At 38.7% G+C, this 12,030-nt stretch overlaps 1 protein-coding gene across 1 annotated transcript in view; it reads left to right on the plus strand.

Annotated features, from left to right (window-relative positions):
* The window catches only part of Ide (Insulin degrading metalloproteinase), a 644,148-nt gene that overhangs the window by 437,356 nt on the left and 194,762 nt on the right, over positions 1–12,030 (plus strand). The window lies entirely within an intron of this gene.

Here is a 12,030-nt window from a genome sequence, read left to right on the forward strand (position 1 = left end):
CTTCTTACTCGAAATAAAAGAAATATTTTGTATAGAACCCTTGTATTTCGAGGAGTCAAAATGAAAATGAAAGTGATAGATAGCGAAGTAGCAATAATTTGACTACAGGACTGTTCTGAATGACTTTCTATTTGCTATGGAAATGCTTTAAGTGTCGCAAGAAGTCGGCGGAAGTTACTTCTTTGGCATGTTTTTATTTGCTCTCCTGTCTATAGGAAAAGGACTAACGTCGATGACTGGCCACCATAACACTTCAGTTTGTTACCAAGAGCTGTGAGTGTTTTTATGCTGACAACACATCGCATATCAAATCGGCATTGGTCTGTCTGCCTTGCCACATGATGAGAGCACAGAAGATCTTCAGGATCGACTTATTTTCTGAAAATGGTGTGTTATAAACACAGTCCTGCATTGAGCAAGAGCTAGGTTTGGTGGCAGTATTACTACCACTTACAGTCTCTGTGAAGTATGCTTTCAAATAATAGTAATTGTAACTCATCTCGCTTTGAAACCAAAACATTTCTCTTTCGTTCTGCAAATTTGTTCAGACTATTTTCTTTTGTTGTCAGGCTTTCTGATATTCAATAAGATCATGTCTGAAAGGTTTTCTTTAAATTGTTGGTCCATTAATCATCCATAGTCTCGCTTTATTGCTAGTGGTACTATTTCCCTTGAAATGTGTTTCCCAATTTCATTTATCCTGCTAAGGCAATAATTTTGTGTGAAGAACAACTTTCTTCACAGTAAACATATGGTTCAGCTAACAGAAGGGACTCAAGAAATCTCAATATGTGTAACATTAATGTGTCGAACACTGATTCAAAGCTTTGAATCTAGTTCATTGTGAAGCTTCAAAGGTTTGAAACATGTTAATTGAAGTATAGAAGGTTTGAAGCTTCACAGCTTCAATATTTTAATGTTTTTTCAAAGCTCTGAAGCTTTTGAAGGCTTTAAAGCTTCGAATTATCAACAGCCATGGTCTTAAGATGTGTCCTATCATTCTGTCTCTTCTTCTGGTAAGATTTCAGCAAATGGTTCTGTTACCAATTCGATTCAGTATCTCATAATGGAATGCATAGGAGGAGATAATATAAATAGAAAGAAAAGATTTTGTTGAGAAGGAAGTCATACTCTTCAGTGTCGACTTAGGTAATGCATCTTAAAAGCTTTTCATCCTGTCATAAACACTAGTTAAAACATATATAACATACATATAAAAAATATACACACTATTAAACAAAGAATGACACCATTGATGCTTTCATGGCCCGTACTTACAGACTCTGCGAAGCATAATGAATTTCACCTTATTTTCTTGACACGGCATAAGCCCAAAAGTCTATATCATGTCTAAAAGAATGACACGTTTCCTTTTACAAGGACATCCTCAGATTCTATCAGACCACTACAAATTGTGTGCATATATGTACAATTTCGTTTACGTTGTGTTAACTAGTCAATGATTATGAATTGGTAATGTTATATACAAATGCGAACTAATAATGAATGTAGTAGTCTTCCACTGTCATGTTGGTTACTTATGAACATTTTTCTGTACTTATCTTGGCTAGTCTCATGTGCTACCATCAGCACTTGTGTTTGGAAAGAAACCAGTTTCTTATCTCAAGTCTTGATAGCTAAGTAGTGAGGTAAGGAGAGGAATGTTATGCTCATTGACGATGTACATTGAAGAGGGCAGGGGGAGTGGCTGCTTCTACATCTTATATATTTTCGTGTATTAGGGAGTAAATGTAAGTTGATGATATAAAAGTAAGGAACTAAATTAAGGAGTGTCTTGTAAGACATTTTCAGTCATAAATAATAACCTACTAAGAGGTCTCAATTGGTGAAGATGCTGCATAAATTCAGAGAAGTTAGTACCGATAAGAATATCCTAATCCACATTCCTGACACTTAAGTCAGTAGCCTCCTGTGGGATTCATTAAGGGCTAAAGCAAAAAGTGAAAATTCCATCAAAAAATTAATTTTATTTAGAGTGAAAAGGGGTAGATTTTTTAAATATGTGTAATCATTGAGGTTGGTTTGATAAGGTGGTTTTTTTTCTTACTGTGTCGATGTCTGTGAAATGCTGTAAGTTGTCGTACTTGTGTTTTCCGAAGGCTAAATGCTGATTGTATCTTAATTGCATTTTTGTGGTCTTTGTATCTAGTGTGGAAATTAAATTTTGTTTGGTCTATATATATGTGTGTGTGGTGTTGCAGTTTGGTTTTTGACATTTGAGTTCATAAACTCCCAACGTGGGTTGCATTTGCCGGTGTACCTATGCAGTGTGGTGTTAGTTCTAAAGTATACCTTTAGACATTGTTTTATGAAAATGTTGGCTATTTTGTATGTGCTCTTGTTTACATAGTTGAGGAAATTTTTTTTTTCTTTCACGTGGTCCCCCCCCCCCCACGGTGTGTGTGTCCTTTATTTATTAGCGCATCTACTAGGGTGCGATCAGGGAGGTGAGAAGAGTAATGGAGTGGCCCCTCACCACAGCTAGCCTATGGAGAAAGTGGGGGCTCTTCGCAGGATGGGGAAGCGCTTGTGACCATGCCTATTTGGCACAGCACTGTGCATGCACTACTGAATGAAGGAGAATGCGGTTAAAACTAACAGTTTTCTTCCTATTCAAGCACAAGGCACCTAATTATAACATACTAAACTTTACACATAATTGTAACACATAAAACTGCACATTTTGTAAAACTAAAGCTGCTCACAGAGCACAAATTGACAAGAACAAGCATTGCAATCACAGTCCCACTGTGAGCATTACTGTCCTTTGAACTGCGTAACTTTGGTGAAATGTTGTCTAGTTTTTGTTCCTTGGATCTTTTCATTTTGCACTCTGAATAAGTGTCTTAGTCAAACGCCTGAAATATCAGTAAGCTGAATAGTGCACTCATCTGTAGTTAAACTTTTTGATCTCAAGTCGTGAAATAGTTTTCATAGCTCTCGCTTTCTTTTTACACCCCAGAATATTCCTTCTCTGTAAATTTTTAATGGTCATTCTCATGCGTCTCAATGAAGCCCTCGTTTTCCTGATTATCAATTTCTCTTCTCTCTTTTGACACTGTGTATGTTTAAAGTTTTCTCCATTTTCCTCATTCTGGGATTGAACACCCTGAATAAACAAACAAGAATATTATTAGTTAAAATGGGGACTACCGAACTATAATGTGAGTTATCATTGTGTTCAAAGCTCCTCCTGTAATAAAATAGGAAATTTTCTCACCTTTTGCACCTGAACAGTATTAGCGGCACTTCAATACAATATTACTTGGCTTGAGTGGGTCAACATCCCTGGATTATGGTTCCTTCCTTTTCTGCAAACCATTATTATTAAGAATATCATCCGAACGGAACAATAAAACATATCAGACACTATCTTAATTGAAGTCCTCAAGTGATAATTACCTTAGGCGCTGATGGCTGTAAGTAGGTGGGATAGGCAGGGAATACGTTCTGGAAGGCATTCTCTCCCAGTGTCTTTCTGGATAAGTATGTATTATTCACTTGGTCAAGGCTAAAGTGCTCCGTACAAATAACACTACTAACACCAGGTGTCCAGTTCTTCCTCTTAACTGCCTTCATCCACAGGGCCCGATGGTCTGGCTTCTTAGGGAACCTACACCAATCCATATTTTAAAACAATGATGTTCTCTCAATGAAAGAATAAACTTGCATGTCTGTGTTTAATATGTACCAGAGTACGAGAAGAAAATCTTACCGATGAAAAGCAATGCCAGGTTTTCTGTTCCTGTCACTTCTATCGTTGCACCCATACTCACAACAAAGACCCATGATAAACAATGGTTTCATTAGGCAACTTGTCACAGGAAACTCACCGGGTGAATACAAACTTACGACCAGCAACTAGCTCAGACTGCTCCCCGGATGACCGTGGTGCCGAACAGTATGGCTGCTGCTTTCAAGGAGTGGTCCCGTTTGCCCTGGCTAAGGGCCACTCTGTTACTCTTCTCACCTCCCTGGGTGCAATGATTTAAATCAGTTGATTTTGATAGTAAATATCTATTATTTAATTCGGTTTATTTTTATAATCGCTTATTTACTTGCATGGTTCATGTTTGTGGGTTACTGTAGTCACGTCCTAGTTCGTGAACCATGGGCAACGGCTGAGTGGCCTAGTAAGTGGTCCTGAGAGTCGGGATACCAGTTGCTATGGAATGGGAGTGGGCATCTCGGACATATTCTGAGTCGTGGCCCTCCTTGTGCTCAGGCGGCTAGGACTATACAATCCACCGGTGGTCCATAACCCGTTAGAGGAGAGATCCTCACTTGGACTATGTGCAAGTAAGGGTAGCATCCTGCTTCATGAATCGACCAAGCTCAGAACATTTTAAGCAAGCCTCGGACCTATGGGAGTAACGGAGTCCCACTCCCATTTGACAGGCGAGGGACTCCTTGGAAACAACTTGGCGAACGAAATGGAATTCGATGGGGAGCTATCAATATTAATGGGGCTTATGGAAGAAAGAAAGTAGAACTGGCCGAGTCAGCAAAGAGGATGCATCTGGATGTGCTAGGAGTAAGTGATATTCGGGTAAGGGGAGATAACGAGGAAGAGATAGGAGATTATAAAGTGTACTTGACGGGTGTTAGAAAGGGAAGGGCAGCGTCAGGGGTAGGGCTCTTTATCAGGAATACCATTGCACGGAACATAGTTTCTGTTAGGCACGTAAATGAGCGAGTGATGTGGGTAGATTTGTCAGTTGGAGGAATTAGGACTAGAATTGTGTCCGTGTATTCACCATGTGAGGGTGCAGATGAGGATGAAGTTGACAAGTTTTATGAAGCATTGAGTGACATCGTGGTCAGGGTCAACAGCAAGGATAGAATAGTGCTAATGGGCGATTTCAATGCGAGAGTTGGGAATAGAACTGAAGGATACGAAAGGGTGATTGGTAAATGTGGGGAAGATATGGAAGTTAATTGGAATGGGAAGCGTTTGCTGGACTTCTGTGCTAGTATGGGTTTAGCTGTTACGAATACATTCTTCAAGCATAAGGCTATTCACCGCTACACATGGGAGGCTAGGGGTACCAGATCCATAATAGACTATATCTTAACAGACTTTGAATTCAGGAAATCTGTTAGGAATGTACGAGTTTTCCGGGGATTTTTCGATGATACAGACCACTATCTGATCTGTAGAGAACTAAGTATCTCTAGGCCTGAGGTAGAGAAAGTGGAATCTGTCTGCAAACGAATAAGGGTAGAAAATCTCCAGGACAAGGAAATTAAACAGAAGTACATGGATATGATTAGTGAGAAGTTTCGAACAGTAGACAGTAAGCAGGTTCAGGATATAGAAAGTGAATGGGTGGCATACAGGGATGCTGTAGTAGAAACAGCAACGGAATGCCTAGGAACAACTGTGTGTAAAGATAGGGAAAGGTGAACATCTTGGTGGAATGATGAAGTGAGAGCAGCTTGTAAACGTAAAAAGAAGGCTTATCAGAAATGGCTCCAAACAAGAGCTGAGGCAGACAGGGAGTTGTATGTAGATGAAAGAAACAGAGCGAAACAAATAGTTGTTGAATCCAAAAGGAAGCCATGGGAAGATTTTGGTAATAACCTGGGAAGGCTAGGTCAAGCAGCAGGGAAACCTTTCTGGACAGTAATATATAGTAAGGGAGGGAAGAAGGAAATGAACAGTATTTTGAGTAATTCAGATGAACTCATAATAGATCCCAGGGAATCTCTGGAGAGGTGAAGGGAATATTTTGAACATCTTCTCAACGTAGAAGGAAATCTTCCTGGTGGTGTTGCGAACACCCAAATTCATGGGGAGAAGGAAAATGATGTTGGTGGAATTACGCTTGAGGGAGTGGAAAGGATGGTAAATAAATTCCATTGTCATAAAGCAGCAGGAATAGATGAAATTAGACCTGAAATGGTGAAGTATAGTGGGAAGGCAAGGATGAAATGGCTTCACAAAGTAAGATTAGCATGGAGTGTTGGTAGGGTACCTTCAGATTGGACAAAAGCAGTAATTGCACCTATCTATAAGCAAGGGAACAGGAAGGATTGCAACAACTACCGAGGTATCTCACTGATTAGTATACCAGGCAAAGTATTCACCGGCATCTTGGAAGGGAGGGTGCGATCCGTCGTTGAGAGGAAGCTGGATGAAAACCAGTGTGGTTTCAGACCACAGAGAGGCTGTCAGGATCAGATTTTCAGTATGCGCCAGGTAATTGAAAAATGCAACGAGAGGAATAGGCAGTTGTGTTTATGTTTCGTAGATCCAGAGAAAGCATATGACAGGGTACCGAGGGAAAAGATGTTCGCCATACTGGGGGACTATGGAATTAAAGGCAGATTATTAAAAGCAATCAAAGGAATTTATGTTGACAATTGGGCTTCAGTTAGAATTGATGGTAGAACGAGTTCTTGGTTCAGGGTACTTACAGGGGTTAGACAAGGCTGTAATCTTTCACCTTTGCTGTTTGTAGTTTACATGGATCATCTGCTGAAAGGTATAAAATGGCAGGGAGGGATTCAGTTAGGTGGAAATGTAGTAAGCAGTCTGGCCTATGCTGACGACTTGGTCTTAATGGCAGATTGTGCCGAAAGCCTACAGTCTAATATCTTGGAACTTGAAAATAGGTGCAATGAGTATGGTATGAAAATTAGCCTCTCGAAGATTAAATTGATGTCAGTAGGTAAGAAATTCAACAGAATGGAATGTCAGATTGGTGATACAAAGCTAGAACAGGTTGATAGTTTCAAGTATTTAGGTTGTGTGTTCTCCCAGGGTGGTAATATAGTAAGTGAGATTGAATCAAGGTGTAGTAAAGCTAATGCAGTGAGCTTGCGGCTGCGATCAACAGTATTCTGTAAGAAGGAAGTCAGTTCCCAGATGAAACTATCTTTACATCGGTCTGTTTTCAGACCAACTTTGCTTTACGGGAGCGAAAGCTGGGTGGATTCAGGATATGTTATTCATAAGTTAGAAGTAACAGGCATGAAAGTAGCAAGAATGATTGCTGGTACAAACAGGTGGGAACAATGGCAGGAGGGTACTCAGATTGAGGAGATAAAGGCTAATTTAGGAATGAACTCGATGGATGAAGCTGTACGCATAAATCGGCTTCGGTGGTGGGGTCATGTGAGGCGAATGGAGGAGGATAGGTTACCTAGGAGAATAATGGACTCTGCTATGGAGGGTAAGAGAAGTAGAGGTAGACCAAGACGGCGATGGTTAGACTCGGTTTCTAACGATTTAAAGATAAGAGGTATAGAACTAAATGAGGCCACAACACTAGTTGCAAATCGAGGATTGTGGCGATGTTTAGTAAATTCACAGAGGCTTGCAGACTGAACGCTGAAAGGCATAACAGTCTATAATGATAATGTATGTATGTATGTATGTATGTATGTATGTTATTTACTTGCATAATTTTCCCTCCCGATTTTTGGAACGAAAATTTGGAAAAATAATACAATCGCCTATTCCCCCCACCCACCATCTTTTTATCTACGATTTCCACTAGTTGTGAACCACGGATTTATCTCATCTTCATTATTCGTGCCGATGTACAGAAATTGGGAGCTAGTTTGGAAATTCCAGCTCATGTTTCCCATAGGAGAGGAGGAAATGGCTGGTTACTCAACATTCCAGCACCCGAGGCCAAAACACACCTGTGACTGCTAGCCATAACTTGTCCGTGTTATCAGCTGTGACACGCATGCGTACAGTAATCACTTCTAACAGTGTCCTTACGTGTAAATTGTTATGCGAAGTGTTTGTTAGTGAAGTGATGCGAAAGGAAAACAGTAGTTACGACGCACAATTTAAATTGTCTGTAACAGAATTCGCTGAAAATAATGGCAATCGTGCTGCATCTCATGAATTTTCCGTAGCACCGTCACACGTGCGTTACTGGCGGAAGCAGAAAGATGAATGACAGTGTACCAACTTTATCATTTTGCGGACCAGAAAACAGGGAAGCATCCAGAAATTGAAAAGGAAGTTGTTTCTAACGTAACTTAATTGAGAAATGATGGAGTTTCAGTTTCCCACAAAATGCTCCAGTTAAAGGCTGTAGAAGTAGCAAAACCTTTAAAATTCCTGATTTCAAAGCAAGCAGAGGGTGGCTTTGTCGGTTCATGAAAAGGAACAATCTTTCTCTTCTATGAAGGACATCGCTCTGCCAGCGACTTCTGAAGAACCACAGTGAAAAAATTGTACAGTTCCATAGATTTGTTGTTGGGCCGATGACCTTTGATGTTAGGCCCCTTAAAACAACAAGCATCACCACAGATTGGTAATTAGGAAACGGCGCAAGTACAATCACCTGCTACCGCAAATTGGAAATGCAGACCAAACTCATGCCGAGAAACATTTCAATTATAAGAAATAAATTTCAATACAACATACCAAGTAAATAATATTACATTTGTCTTGGGACTAGTTTCAGCCACTTTGTAGCCATCTTCAGCAAAAATTAAAATTAAACAGATCATGTGATAAATAAAACATACATATGTAAGATAAAGACAATGTTGCAGGAATAATTATAATATTAAAATACATATAATGATAAAAATTATGGTTGTGATCTTCTTGTCAGATATGATGTCTTTAAGTTGAGTTAGGACCTCAGGCAGTGAAGTAAATCTCTAGAGTGAAATATACAGTACATCTAATGTCTGATTTAGAACAAAACACTGACATGCTAGAGGAAGCAGGCTTACCATGGAGACAAAGGAGCTTATAAAACACTACAGTTACCAAAAAGGGAGCATCCAGTGTAATCTTGAGGACTACTGAGGCAGAGAAGCTTCGCTGCACAGTTATGTTGGCCGTTACTGCGGACGGGCAAAAACTACCTCCCTATGTAATTTTCAAGGGAAAAGCAGTTCCTTAAGGGAAATTTCCTTCCGGTATGCACATTCATGTCCAGGAGAAAGGATGGATGGTGTCAGATCTCGTTAAGGATTGGTTGCATGTTGTGTGGGGAAAACATATGTATGTAAGATAAAGACAATGTTGCAGGAATAATTATAAGATTAGAATACATATAACAGTAAAAACTATGGTTGTGATCTTCTTATCAAATATGATGGTTTTGGACAGTTTCCTTGGCCATCTTGATGTTCGCCAAGAAATAGTCAGTAGGATGCTAAAAGGTTTGTTTTTTCCACCTATTCAATACATATAAATTTTATAAATTAGGAATTTATTATTGATTCCACTTGAGACATGTTTCGCCCTTCATTGAGGGCATCATCAGTCAAAATATCACCTCAAGGTAAAAAATCAGGTAGCTGGTTAGTAGTTGACATGTACAAATGAATACCTGTTATTAATACACATACAAACATTAAGTATGGGAAATAGTTGTACAAAAGTGATGGTTGAACATATAGGTTTATAGATGAAAAGTCCGCACCAATGCCTAAAATTAACATAGTAAAGTTCGGCAGTGGTGCTCTGGAGAAACAGTTGACGCAATCATAGGAAAATAAAAGGTTTAAAAATATTTACATATAACAATTAAGGGAGAAAAGGTGTAGTGTTCGGCATCAATGTTCGTAACCAAAAATAGGCGTACGATGTTGTAAGTTCACGATTTACGTTTGCTACACAATTTATACCCTTCATTGATTATATTCTGATATTCAGTAAAGCTTCTACATTAATATGAATGCAATAAATGAAAACTTACTTTAGGCATTACTGCTTCCTGCCATATTGCTAATGAACTGTATTTTTAAACTCTTCTTCCTGCCCCCCTGGTGGTCAAGTACAAAATACAAACAGCTGAAGTACATGCTACGTGTCCCGCACAAGCACTACAGTCCGGTCTAGCGCCAAGAAAACGTCAAATAAGCTCACACATAAATAAAATACGAAGCCGCACAATTGTGCATACATGGTCTGAAAGGGATATGGCTGATAAAGCAGGCATTAGGCAGTTTTTTAAAAGTAATTATGATTGGTGGAAAACGGTAAATAAGAATGTAAACAGACTCTGGGATGGGTTTAAAGTAATTGTTGAGGAATGTGAAAACAGGTTTGTACCTTTAAAGGTGGTAAGGAATGGTAAAGACCTACCTTATTATAATGGAGAAATAAAGAGACTAAGAAGGAGGTGCAGATTGGAAAGAAATAGAGTTAGAAATGGCTGTGGAAGTAAGGGGAAATTGAAGGAACTTACTAGGAATTGAATCTAGCAAAGAAGGCAAATTGTCAGTCATAGAAATTTTAGCGAAAAATGGAAGGGTATGAATAGGTATTTTATGGCAGAAACAGGTTCCAAGAAGGACATTCTAGGAATAATTAATGAACAAGGGGGAGAGAGAGAGAGAGAGAGAGAGAGAGAGTGTGTGTGTCCAGAAGGCAGAAGTATTCAGTCAGCAGTATGTAAAGATTGTCGGTTACAAAGAAAATGTCCAGGTAGAGGAGGTGACTAATGCTAAAGAAGTATTAAAATTTACATATGATAACAATGATATTTACAATAAGATACAAAAGTTGAAAACTAGAAAAGCGGCTGGAATTGATAAGATTTCTGGGGATATACTAAAGATAATGGGTTGGGATATAGTACCATATCTGTAGTACTTATTTGATTATATACCAAATGAATGGAGAGTTGCTATAGTAGCCCTTGTATATAAAGGAAAGGGTGATAGACATAAAGCTGAAAATTACAGACCAGTAAGTTTGACATGCGTTGCATGTAAGCTTTGGGAAGGTATTCTTTCTGATTACATTAGACATGTTTGCAAAATTAATAACTGGTTCGACAGAAGGCAATTCGGTTTTAGGAAAGGTTATTCCACTGAAGCTCAACTTCTAGGATTCCAGCAAGATATAGCAGATATTTTGGATTCTGGTGGTCAAATGGACTGTATCACGATTGACCTGTCTAAAGCATTTGATAGGATGGATCATGGGAGACTACTGGCAAAAATGAGTGCAATTGGTCTAGACAAAAGAGTGACTGAATGGGTTGCTATATTTCTAGAAAATAGCTCTCAGAGAATTAGAGTAGGCGAAGCTTTATCTGATCCTGCAATAATTGAGAGGGGAATTCCTCAAGGCAGTATTATTGGACCTTTATGTTTTCTTATATATATAAATGATTTGAGTAAAGGAGTGGAATCAGAGGTAAGGCTTTTTGCAGATGGTAGAGTAATAAATAAGTTACAAAGATTGTGAGCAACTGCAAAATGACCTCGATAATGTTGTGAGATGGACAGTAGGCAATGGTATGATGATAAACGGCGTTAAAAGCAGGTTGTGAGTTTCACAAATATGAAAATTCCTCTGAGTTTTAATTACTGCATTGATGGGGTGAAAGTTCCTTTTGGGGATCATTGTAAGTATCTGGGTGTTAATATAAAGAAAGATCTTCATTGGGGTTATCACATAAATGGGATTGTAAATAAAGGATACAGATCTCTCCACATGGTTATGAGGGTGTTTAGGGGGTTGTAGTAAGGATGTAAAGGAGAGGGCTTATAAGTCTCTGGTAAGACCCCAACTAGAGTATGGTTCCAGTGTATAGGACCCTCACCAGGATTACTTGATTCAAGAACTGGAAAAATCCAAAGAAAAGCAGCTCCATTTGTTGTGGGTGATTTCCGAAAAAAGAGTAGCGTTACAAAAATGTTGCAAAGTTTGGGCTGAGAAGAAATGGGAGAAAGGAGACGAGCTGCTTGACTGAGTGATATGTTACATGTTATAAATCTCATTTTTGATCGATATTGAAAATTTATAGTTCAAAAACAATAAACTCGATCTTTAATCCACCTATTCAATACATTAATTTCCACTTATGGTGGTTACATAAACATACTATCAGTTAAATGGGACATGTTTTGCCCTCAATTCAGGGCATCTTCAGCCTAAAAACAATCTTCAAGATTACACCTTATATTAATATCAAAGCTAAAAGTTTAGCCAGTTACTAAAATTCAGTATATAAAAATGTAAGAAATGATACATTATACAAACACTGTCAATGATTAAACCATAAAAATATT

The sequence above is a fragment of the Anabrus simplex genome, chromosome 2 (assembly GCF_040414725.1).
Source record: "Anabrus simplex isolate iqAnaSimp1 chromosome 2, ASM4041472v1, whole genome shotgun sequence".
Classification (NCBI taxonomy): Eukaryota; Metazoa; Arthropoda; class Insecta; order Orthoptera; family Tettigoniidae; genus Anabrus; species Anabrus simplex.